A 12,035-nucleotide genomic window follows, 5' to 3' on the forward strand; every position below is an offset into this window, starting at 1 on the left:
GTGAGGACTCCTGAGCTATTGGCCAAGCTTGTAGATGTGATATGTCGTTCAAGAGGTTCAAACCAGAATCCTCAACCTTCAACAATGGCTGCCTACTCTAGTTAAATGCCTGTTAGTGCCTCTTCATGACTTCATATGTGCTTGTGATTTCACCAGAGGCAGTTTTGGTTGGCTCCCTGTAACACCCTCACTATCAGAATGTCACGCTTCCGGCTGCGCCACTCTGATAGCAAGAGGTGTTACGACGACTTCATGTACTTAATAATAAAATATGAGCCTTTGACTCAAAACTGTGTCGCTATTTTATTTGAAAAAAAAACCGGAAAAAATACTTTTACAATAAAACAAACAAGCATATACATAAACAAAATTTCTTACTCAAGTAATTTGTACATATTATATACATACAAATCATACAACTCCTATCCCTCTTACAAAATAATTATAATATTAATGGCGAGGGAAGAATAAATAATAACTGAACTAATACATCCATATCGCATAAGCTAAACTCAAAAATTCTTCATGAGCTTTTTCGTCCGTTCCTTGAAAGGAGAAGTCTGTAGGGGGTGAGAACATCATCCTCGAAAAGGTTCTCAATAGAGGATTTTGAGAATTGTCGTAAGAAGATATTATAATTAAAAACTATTTTCAAGACATAGTGATTTATCAATTTGTTATTCAAATCTAAAATTCGTATTTCTCTTACAAAAATTCCATGTAAAATAACATTTTAACCAAAACTTATCTCTAATACAGTCAATCATGGCCTCCAGCCCAAACATAACCAATCATGACCTCCGGCCCAATACATAATCAAATCTCGGCCTCTCGCCCAAATCAACATAATTCTCCATCGAAAATTAATCTCAACAAAATCAATCACACACAAATAAATTTAAGGCAAATACATATACAGAACAGTTACAGCAAGTATCACAGTTACCAGTTAAACATAATTCATCAAATAAGCAAACCAAAACACTTAAGCACACTCAAACAAAGCACACAAATGCAACATGATGCATGCCTATCCCTAACGTAGGCCATGAGCTCATGTGTCGATTGCCTATCCGCTCCCGACATTACCTGAGCACCAGTCCCAGATATGGCTTTCCAGATGCATACAATGTGCTTATAAATCTTACGGCTAAGCCGCATACAGTGTGATTTTCAATGTGCTTACATTTGGAAAACAGTTCTCAGTGTGTGGGCATCACCACTATACATTTGGCACTAAGACCCAAACAACATCGCATATGCTCTCCTATGGCAGACAATCTCTTAAAGCTTCTTTCTTTATCCTTGCCCTCTACTCTCTTGTGGCAGAGATCCATTTAGTTAATACATTCTTTTAATCTTTGTTCTCTGCTCTCCTGTGGCAGAGATTTCTTTTCTTAATAAACCGAATTGAAAATAAGACTCTTTCCATAATAAATCAAAATCAAATAATATTCTTAAATAAGATTTGCTTTTAAAACAAAACGCTTTAAACAAAGTCTTGGAGTTTTATAAAAATTTCGGTAGCACCTCGCATAAAACTCGGACTTTTGCCACCCTTCAAGGGTCCCAACCAAAACATTTCTCAACTTTTTTTTCCCAACCATTTCCAATAACTCAAACTAATTTCAATATCAGAAATCATCTACCAAAACTCAATTCATGACCAATAATTCAAACCAATTTCAAATGTTAAAATTATTTACGATAAATCAACAAAGTCCATTCCTAATATCCCAAATCGTTTTAAATGCTGATTCATTTTCAATATCTAATTAACCCCAAACCAAGAAAATTATTTTACATAGTATTTAATTAAACCAACTTTCCAAATCAATAATTAGAAACGGCCACAATTCAATCATCATCATAATAACCTTAAATCAAGTACAAAACCGAACTAAGTATCCTCAATCAATCAATAAACCATTCAAAATAGCATTTATATTTATTCCAGGCAACTCATTTCAATTCATAAAAAACTTGCGATCCAAACAACAGTGGCGGCAGTTCAAGGGAATAACCACATGGCCCATGACAGCGGCAGTAGGGGATGGCAGCTCCGGGAAGATTCTCTGGTGCACCACAGCTAGACAGCGGTGCATATATGGCGAAGACGAGCTCCTCCTCACGTGCAATAGTGCCTGATGGAGGACACGACAGTGGTGACGGCAACATGCAAACAGCGGCGGCAGTCCTCCGGCACCCTTCAGCTCACGCATCTCCTCTCTCCCATGACGGCAAGGTGACCCGACGGCGACAATGATCAGCGCAATGAAGTTGGCGATAGTGGATCCTCCTAGCGGCGGCTCTGGCTCAGCAACGTCTCTCTCTTTCTCTCTCCGCAATAGTGGCGTAGTCCCTTCTCCCTTCCCGGTCTCTCTTTCCTTTTGTTTTTCTACTGCTGCGTTAGTGAGTATATGGGGAAAAGAAGATGGCGGTGGTGAGTGGCGGTGGAGATTAGGGTTTTGTGTGTATGTTTTGAAATTAGGTTAAGATTAGGGTAGTTGAGGTAATTTTAATAAAATTTAGGGGTAGTAGAGTAAATTAAAAATTGATTTTAATCCAACACTAATATTTATAAAAATACTATATTAATAATCAATTTACAAATTTATTTTTAAATAAATACTCTAATTTAATAACTAGATATAATTAAATTAATTTTTTAAATCATAAAATAAAATTCAAAATCTAATTATTCAAATTAAAGCAGATAAAATTTAAATTATTTTTTAATCACTAAAATTTTAAATCAATAATAAGAAAATACTTAATTAATATAAAAATCTCTGAAAATATATTCTCGAATAAATAAAATAAATCATAAATAGTTTGATGTTCAAAATCTGGGGTCTTACACACCCCATCTTCCACAGCTGATCTAAACCGCAATCATGACGGAGAAATAAGTGATACTCGACCCTTCGATGAGCTTGCATTTGCGATGACCGGTACTCCTGATGTGGTACCGATTTCTGGACAGGGTGGAGCATCAAATGGTGTGGAAGATGTACTGCGGTATGATGATAATGATGACGTGGAGTCTATCACGATTGTCGATGATAGTGATGATGTTATAGCAAGGAGTAATCCAGCTAGGGGTGGCGGAGTGGCTAGTTTAGGAATTCGACATTACCCCCCGCACTTTCCAACTTTGGACTTGGATGCCATGAGACAGAAGGGGGTACCTGGCGTTCCTGTTGGATTTTGGGCCAGAGATACACAGGATACAGGAGGATTAGCTGTATTCCAAGTCGGTCAACAATTTCAGAATAAAGAGGAGGCCGCGTTAAGCGTGAAGACTTATAGCATCTGACGTGGAGTTGAGTAAAAAGTGTTGAAAAGTGATCATACCAAGAGCCATCATCTTATTATTCATATCAAGAATCACCCTCTCCTTATCAAGAACTAACAGCTTTAGAGCATACCATGAAATAAGTAAGGGATGCCACTCAAGATTGCATACAAGATATGAGAATGAGTGTGAAAAATGTAGAGGAGCATATGGGGGTGATCACCAAGCATTTGGAAGAGGAACAAACAAACCCCCTCACAAGGGAAACAATGCAAATTCATACAGAAGAATGTGAGAGAATCATTCAAAGGAGTCCATACCCTAATGAAGTAGAGAATTCTCCATCCTCACACATGGAAGAAGAAGGAGATGCACGAACAAAGGAGAGTGTAAAAGAGGAAGACAATTATGGGAATGTACACTCTAATGAAGTAGAGAGCTACATAGAGGGTGAGTTCACTAAACCACTAATTTCAGAGGTTTTTGATGACGAGTACACTCTACCCATCACACAACACCCAAATCCTGAACTCAGGGTGGTAAAGATAATTAAGGAATGTACTGAAAAGGGGATTGTGACCGAGGAACCAAAGATGATATCCATGAAGAAGAAAAGGTCTGTAGGAAACAATACGATCCCTACCATAACAAGCAAGGAGAAGCAAGCTCATAACAATAAAAGAAAGCTTGTTAGGAAGAATTCAGATCTGAGGGCACTAATCTCCTCTTCTTTCCCATTGGAATCATTTCTTTTAACCAACTGGAAGAAGAGGAAGAAAATCAATAATCAAGTGTCAAGATAATGACATTAAAGAAGCGCTTATTGGGAGGTAACCCAACCATGAGTAGAGTACTATTGTCTTTATTTCTTTTGTTTATCTCCATTTGCTTTCATTTTAGTTGATTCCTATAGTTTTCTCTTGCTTTTTAATGTTTGTGATCGTGTGCAGTACTTAGAACAAAGACAGAGACATTTAGAGATGAAAATAGAACACCCTGGGGAGAATCCCTTACTAGCGTTGAACGCTAGCCAAGGAGAAAGCTGGGCATTCAATGCCCATGAAGGAGAGCTTGCTGGCATTGAACGCCAGAGCAGGGGTACTCTGGGCGTCCAATGCCCATTGAGGGGCAGGCAGCTTGAGCTTTTCATCCTTCTCAGCCAGTGGGTCCCACACAAATCCCACCAACCCTACCCACTTCAAATTCAAACCTTTCCCATCCATTCTTCCCTCGCATAAGACTAATAAGAGACCATGTTTTCTTTGCTTGGGGACAAGAAAACTTTTTAAGTTTGGTGTTACAGAGCAAGCTCTGGGATTATGCTAAAGGAAGGTGGATCATCTTCATAATCAGTAGCCGCCAACACTAAGGTGGTCACGTTCCATTACCCCCTTGCTTATGTTAATTTTTGTTTTCCATTGTATTTTATCTTATTGTCTATATCCTATTTCTAGTTGCATGATCATCTTTAGTATCTTGTTCTTTACTTGTTTTGTTTTAAGCTATAAAATATCCTATGTATCTCTCACCATGCTTAAAAGAAAATTTTATTTGAAAAAGAATAGTGAGATATATAAGCTCGAGTTATATAATAAGAGTAGTTCAATTATTTTGATGTGGTGGCCTTGCTTTTACTTTCTGAATGCATGAATTAACAGTGCATATTTAATGTTGGAGTTAAGTATGTTGGCTCTTGAAAGAATGATGAAATAGGAGAAGTATTATTGTGGATCTGAAAAATCCAAAAAAATTGATTATTGAAGCAAGAAAAAGCAGCAAAAAGAAAAAGAAAGAAAAAGAAAAAGAAAAAAAACGAGAAAAAGAAAAGAGAGAAAGAAAAAAAAAGTAAAAGAAAAAGCCAAAGGCTCTTATAACCAAAAGGTAAGAGCAAGGATCCAAAGCTTTGAGCATCAATGGTTACGAGGGTCTAAAGAAACAAAATCTTGGCCTAAAAAGTTCAAATGAGCTGCTTCCCGTAACGAAATGCTTGTGGTGTGAAGGTGTCAAGTGAAAAGCTTGAGACTGAGCAGTTAAAGTCGTGATCCCAAAAGCAAAAGAGTGTGCCTAAGAACTCTGGACATCATTGTCTGGGACTTTAAGCAAAGCTAAAGTCGAATCCAAGGGTTCCCCGAGTTAAGTGTCTGTGGTGTTTATGTATACGGTGGTAATACGGGAAAACAAAACGCTTAGGGTCACGGCCAGGCTCAAAAAGAAGTTGTGTTCAAGAATAAAAAAAAGCTAAACTAAGAAAGTCAATAATATCATCCGGATTCTAAGTTCCAAGGGATGCCAACACTTCTGAGCTTCAAAGGAAAGTGAGATGCCAAAACTGTTCAGAAGTGAATAGCTACTAGCCCCGCTCATCAATTGGAAATGAGCTTCATTAGAAACTTTGAGGCTTATTGTATCTTTCTCTTCTTTTTAATCCTACTTTGTTTTTGGTTTCTTCGGGACAAGCAACAGTTTAATTTTGGTGTTCTGATGAGCGGGTATTTTATACGCTTTTTGGAATTATTTTCATGGTGTTTTAGTTATGTTTTGTTGAGTTTTGCTATGTTTTAGTAGTTTTTAGTGCAAAATTTATATTTTTGGATTCTACTTTGAGTTTGTGAGTTTTCTTATGATTTCAGGTAATTTCTGGCTGAAATTGATGAGTTTTGGAAAAGTACTGATTCAGAGGCAAAGAAAGGACTACAGATGCTGTCAACTCCTGACCTCCGTGCATTCAAACAAGAATTTCTGGAATAGAGTTCCAATTGACGCACTCTCAACGGCATTGGAAAGCTAACTTCCAGGGCTTTCCCGCAATATATAATAGTCTATACTTTACTTTGGAAATGATGGCCTAAAACGGGCGTTGAACGCCCAAATCATCCCTTGCCCGGTGTTCAGCGCCCCAAAAGGAGCAAGCTCGGTGTTGAATGCCCAAAATGGACCAAATTCGGTGTTCAACGCCCCAAGAGGAGTCCAAGCATGTGAATTCACCCCAAGCTCAGCCCAAACACTTACCAAGTGGGCTCAGAAGTGGATCTTCGCATCCTTTAGCTTAGTTTATCACATTTTTGTAATTTTTAATTATTAGTAACATCTTTTAGGTATAGTATTTACTATAAATAAAAGACTTCCTTCTTCTTGAGGATCAGCCCTCCCAGGAGGGGAGAAGCTTAGACACATTACTACTATTATTTTCTGTAATCTATGAGCAATTAAACCTCCTAGGTTAAGGTTATGAGCTCTCCTGATTCTCATGGATTAATAATATTACTATTTCTATTTCAATCTATGTTTAATTCCATTCTAAGATGTATCTTTGTTCTTCAAACTAATGAAACTGGGTGGAACGAGAGTATGACCCGTTTTCTACATGGGTTCTTGCGAGTCTATAGCGGGATAGCCTTGAATCACAAGCTTGATTATACATCTCTTAGATGGCTAATCCACGACTTCGTTGGGGACATGGGAACATCTGTTCAGTCGAGGTACGGGGCGATTAGGGCCTTTGTGGTATAGACTAGAATCATAAAACTTCATTCTCCGATCCGGAAGATCCGACCTTGTCTGTGGTGTTTTGAGTAGGATCACCAGGGATTGAATTGCTAGAGCTTTACCCTCGTTCAGATTGGATGACCATTAGCACCGGCGTGTAATTTGCAGCAGAGGAGATTAATGACCACTAGCCCCGGCATTAATCACTTATAGTTTGCCATGGAATGATTCATCCATTGTTGGAGTAGACAGTAAGAAAATTTGATTCAGAAAGAAGAAGCATCTCCAAAGCCTCAACTGATTTCTTGTTACTGTTTTCACACCAATTCAATAATTCTTTCCTTATTTTGTTTTTATGCATTTTTCACAACCACTATCTTTTCTATCCGCCTGACTAAGATTTGCAAGATAGCCATTACTTGCTCAATCCAACAATCCTCGTGGGATTCGACCCTCACTCACCTGAGGTATTACTTGGATGACCCGGTGCACTTGCCGGTTTGTCTGTGCGAAATTTGCGGAGTTCAATTGTGCGCACCATCTGGCCACGTCGATATCGAGTGATCATAGGACGCTTGATTACCATGTTATCTCGGTCTTTATATTACCTATGATTAGAACTGATGCGGCCGTGTCGATCAAGGTACTGCTGAATGCGATAGAGGTACATTTTGGTTTTAGACCGACTTACAGGGGGGTTTGGTTGGCTAAGTAAAAGGTCATGGCTCAAATTCATGGAGATTGGGAAGAGTCATTTAATGAGTTGCCGCGATGGGTACTAGGTGTGCAGATGACGATGCTAGGTAGTGTTATAGTATTGAGGACGAGTCCGTGCGAGTGGGTGGGCAAGTCAATGAGTCACATGCTTATTTCCACCGTCTTTTTTGGACATTCCCACCATGTATGATTTCTGACATTGTAAGCCGTTTGTTAGTGTTAACGGAACCCACTTGTACGGCAAATAAGGGGGTACACTACTTGTTACGATTGATCAGGACGGCAATTCCAATATCATTCTTGTCGCATTCGTACTTGTGGAGGGTGAGAATGCAGAGCCGCGGTCATTCTTCCTATCCCACCTTTGGCAGTACGTAATGCCTCAACTGGGTATTCTAATCATATCGGATAGGCACAACGAGATCAAGGCTGCATTGGAGGCTCCTGATAGGGGTTGGCTTCCATCTAATGCATACCAGCCATTTTGTATCCAACACGTGGCGGCGAATTTTGTCCAGAGTTTTAAGGGTAAGGGTGCTAGGAGGTTTCTAGTGAATGTTTCTCATGCAAAGATTGAGGTCAAGTTTGACTACTAGTATGACATCCTCCGCTCTGAAGACCCTGCAATGTGTGACTGGGCTAATCAGATTAACTACGCATAGTGGATTCAGCATTGAGATGAAGATCGGAGGTTCGGGCATATGACTACAAACCTCTCCGAGTTGTAAACTCAATACTGAAGGGTGTAAGGAACTTTCCAGTTTGTTCGTTGATAAAGTCCACCTATGTAAGGAAACTCAATTTACTATGTGCAAAAACCATGAGCTAAATCGAAATATGGTGTATTGATTTACTATGGGTAATGTCAAACCATATGCATGTCTTAGTAAATCGACCCTACTTACTTTGATTTACATGAAATCCCAGTAATTCGATACAAAATAATTCGATTTACTACTATATTGTATAATTCGAATTGGTTTAATTCGATTTATGTAAAAATATACATAGAGACATTTAAGTAATATTTTATGTTTTAAATGATTCATGTAAAAATGAGTTGTCTTTGGTTTATATAAGTATTTTATCCTATGAGGTAAATACCAAATCGGTACCCGAAAGATTATGATGCTGACAAAATGGTACCTGACTTTTGTTATTGACAAAATAGTCCTTAAAAGATTTTAAAATTTGACAAGCGTACCCACGAGTTCGCCGGAGCACATCTCCGACAAGCACAATGCTGACATGGCCACTACGTTTTGATGACATGGCAAAAACCCTCCCCCACCCTAATTCTTCCTTTCCAACGCACTTCTCCTTCTCCTTCCCCTTGCCCAACACACTCCCCCCTACCCCTTCCTGAATGCACTCTCTCCCCTCCCCAACCCTAATCCTTCCCTCCCCCTCCCTAACCCTAATCCTCCATTCCCAATGCACTTCCCCCCTCCTCAATCCAAAATCCTCCTTTCTGAACCCTAATCCCCTTCTCTTGCCCCTTTGAATCTTAATCCCCTTCCCAACACAATGTCTCACACTCTCAACTCACTCTCCCCTAAAACGGCAGTGGAGCTCAACCTTCTCAGTCTTACAGAGCTAGTGTCATCGACACCGCACTATCGCCATCTCGTCATCGGGTCTTCTGCGTCCGCTAGTATCATCTGTCTCCTTCGTGGCATTGCATCGTCTGTGCGCCTTCATCACTGTCGCCTTCACTGCTTGTATCTGCTTACTGCTAGCCCCAGTCGCTGCCATGCCTCCTCTGTCTAGGTTTCATCTTGGCTCCATCGTGTCGTGCCTCCTCTCTAGTGTTCTTCTTCTATTCTTACTTTGGTGGTGTATGTATTAAGTTTTATTTTATTTTATTTTATTTTGATTATTGTATATGAATTTGTTTGTTTTCTCTGAGTTTTATTGTTATTAATCTTTTTGAATGATAATTTAACCTAAAAATTTGGGACAATTCATGATTTGGGACAACTCTGTTGATGTTGAGGTTGTTGTTGCTGTGAGTGGTAGTGTTAAGGGAGGGAGAGGGGAGTGTGCGTTGGGAAAGAGGGAGTGGTAGAGATTATTGTTGCTGTTGATATTGAGGCTGTTATTACTGCGAGTGGTGGGGTTGAGGGAGGGATGGGTAGTGTGCGTTGGAGAGGGAGAGTGGTGGAGGTTGTTGTTGCTGTTGATGTTAAAGTTATTGTTGCTGCGAAAGGTGGTGTTGAGGGAGGAAGGGGGAGTGTGCGTTGGGGATGAGGGCTGCGACAGGGAGGAAGAGGGAAGGGGAGGGAGTGTGCATTGGGGAGGGAACTTTGGGGGTGGTTTGCCAAGTCACTAACACACGGTAGCCACATCAGCATTGTACTTGCCGGAAATTTGCTTCCGCGAGCTCGGGGGCACGCTTGTCAAATTTTAAAATTTTTTAGGGACTATTTTGTCAATAACAAAAGTCAGGTACTATTTTGTCAGCGTCAAAATCTTTCGGGTACCAATTTGGTATTTACCTCTTTATCCTATTTTATATTATCTATTATACAGCAAATATATTTTTGCAACTATCTATTTTTAATGTTTTATTTTTCATCTTTTAATTAAGTTCTCATTTTATTATGATGTCAAGAATTATTGTATCATTAGTGTTTCCTCATTTCCTGTTTCCATTTCAATGAAGATCATTACTCCTCAATGTAAATATATCCCAGCAAACTCAGTTATCGTTTCATTCATGAACAAATATTTATCCACTAATTTAGAAATTTAATAAATATGTACAGTTAATTAAATAGTCTAATTTTTTAATTTTGAAAAGGCAGCTAGTTTGTTATAAAGAAAAAGGGTGCACACGTGCGAATGTCTAAGCACAAAAGAATACACTTTTTTCATTCCTCTTATTAGAGAGCCGCCAGAACAAGCTAAGCTAACAATTGAAAGTGCTAAAACACTTTTAGTCCTTTTTTTATATCATGCATCATGCATGTATTTATAGTAACCTATTCTCATTCATGAATAACCTAAGTTACACTGAGCTTTTTTAAAAGATAGATATATACTAACTAATAATAACATATCACAAGAGAATTAAATTATTAAATTACATTATCTATATGCGACACATGATATTTTTTTTTTTGGCTGGTAATATTAGGTAAACAAAAAATAATCAGTACAAATAATTTAAATTTATCTTATTTAGTATTTATTTATTACGATAATACTAAAAAAATAAAAAAAATAGTTATTTAGTATTCATTCATTGTTACAATAATTAATGAATATTAAATAAAAAAAATTCTTTCCACTTTTGACTAAAATTTTTTTGTTGCTAAATATTTTTGATTTATTATATGATGCATTAAATAAAACCAAAAATAGTAAATTTTAATAGTTTTTGACTAATATTTTTTGTTACTAAACATTTCTATTTTTCAGTATACCACTTGCATTCTAGGTTCAACTTATAATTTGTAATTCTTTTTTGTTGAAGAAAGCAAAATAACATTTAAAGTAATGTATATTTTAACATAAAGATGTTAATTAAAAAGAACGTGCAATTATATATCCATCCTGACGATACTTTCTCATGTTTTGAACTCTATATACACTTGCAATTTAGTATTTTGATTTACATATATTTTTTAATTCTTAAGAGAACTTATATGGAAAAAAACTTTACAATTACCTCCTTTTGGGAATTTTGAGTTGGTAGTTGGTACATACCACATTGTAAAGGGACCGGGATATGTTTTAGGAGTTGATTACTCTTTAGTTGTGCCCCACAATGAGTAGGCATTAAGCAAACACTCATTATCAAACCATAATGTTGTTTATGAAATATAATTATCGTTAGACGTTAAGTTGAGAAACTCATCCAATTAATTAATTGACATTTATGTCTTCAAGGCATCAACACGTAACGTTCGCAACCATATATAATAGAAGCTGTTCCTCCTTTCCATAATAATATTTTTTATTTTTTATCAAATTAATTATCATTTTTAAACTTCAATAATTCACTAATTAATGTATACTTTATATTCTTCAAATATTTATTAAAAATAAAATATTATAAAAATAATATTTATAAAAAAAGAAAATATATTATGATTAATAATGGGTACATTATTTCTTATTTTCTTTTAAACTTATAGATATTCAATAAAATTTAATGATTGTCTTTATAACATATAAAATTAAAAAAAGGACAGATTACAAATGAGAACTTCACATTCTCCAACACAGAAGTTTTCAACAAAATATGAGCGGGGCAAGTAGATTTTTTTTTGAAGTTCTTTTGGCAAGCTTTTGTTAAATATGTAAGCTAACTAGCTAAGGCTCTTGCTAGAAGCGCCTTAAAATATTATTTAAAAATACCAAAAATAGAATGTCTGAATAAAAAACATAAATTCAATATGGAATTTTTAACTTTTGGGTCTAACTAATTAACAAGTGTCCTCAGACACATTTTAGCATGTATTGAATCCATTGGAAGGAGCAAAAGTTTCCATTCTGTTAAGGAATGAATAAGGAGTGATCTAAAATT

The sequence above is a fragment of the Arachis ipaensis genome, chromosome B07, assembly GCF_000816755.2.
Source record: "Arachis ipaensis cultivar K30076 chromosome B07, Araip1.1, whole genome shotgun sequence".
Lineage (NCBI taxonomy): Eukaryota > Viridiplantae > Streptophyta > Magnoliopsida > Fabales > Fabaceae > Arachis > Arachis ipaensis.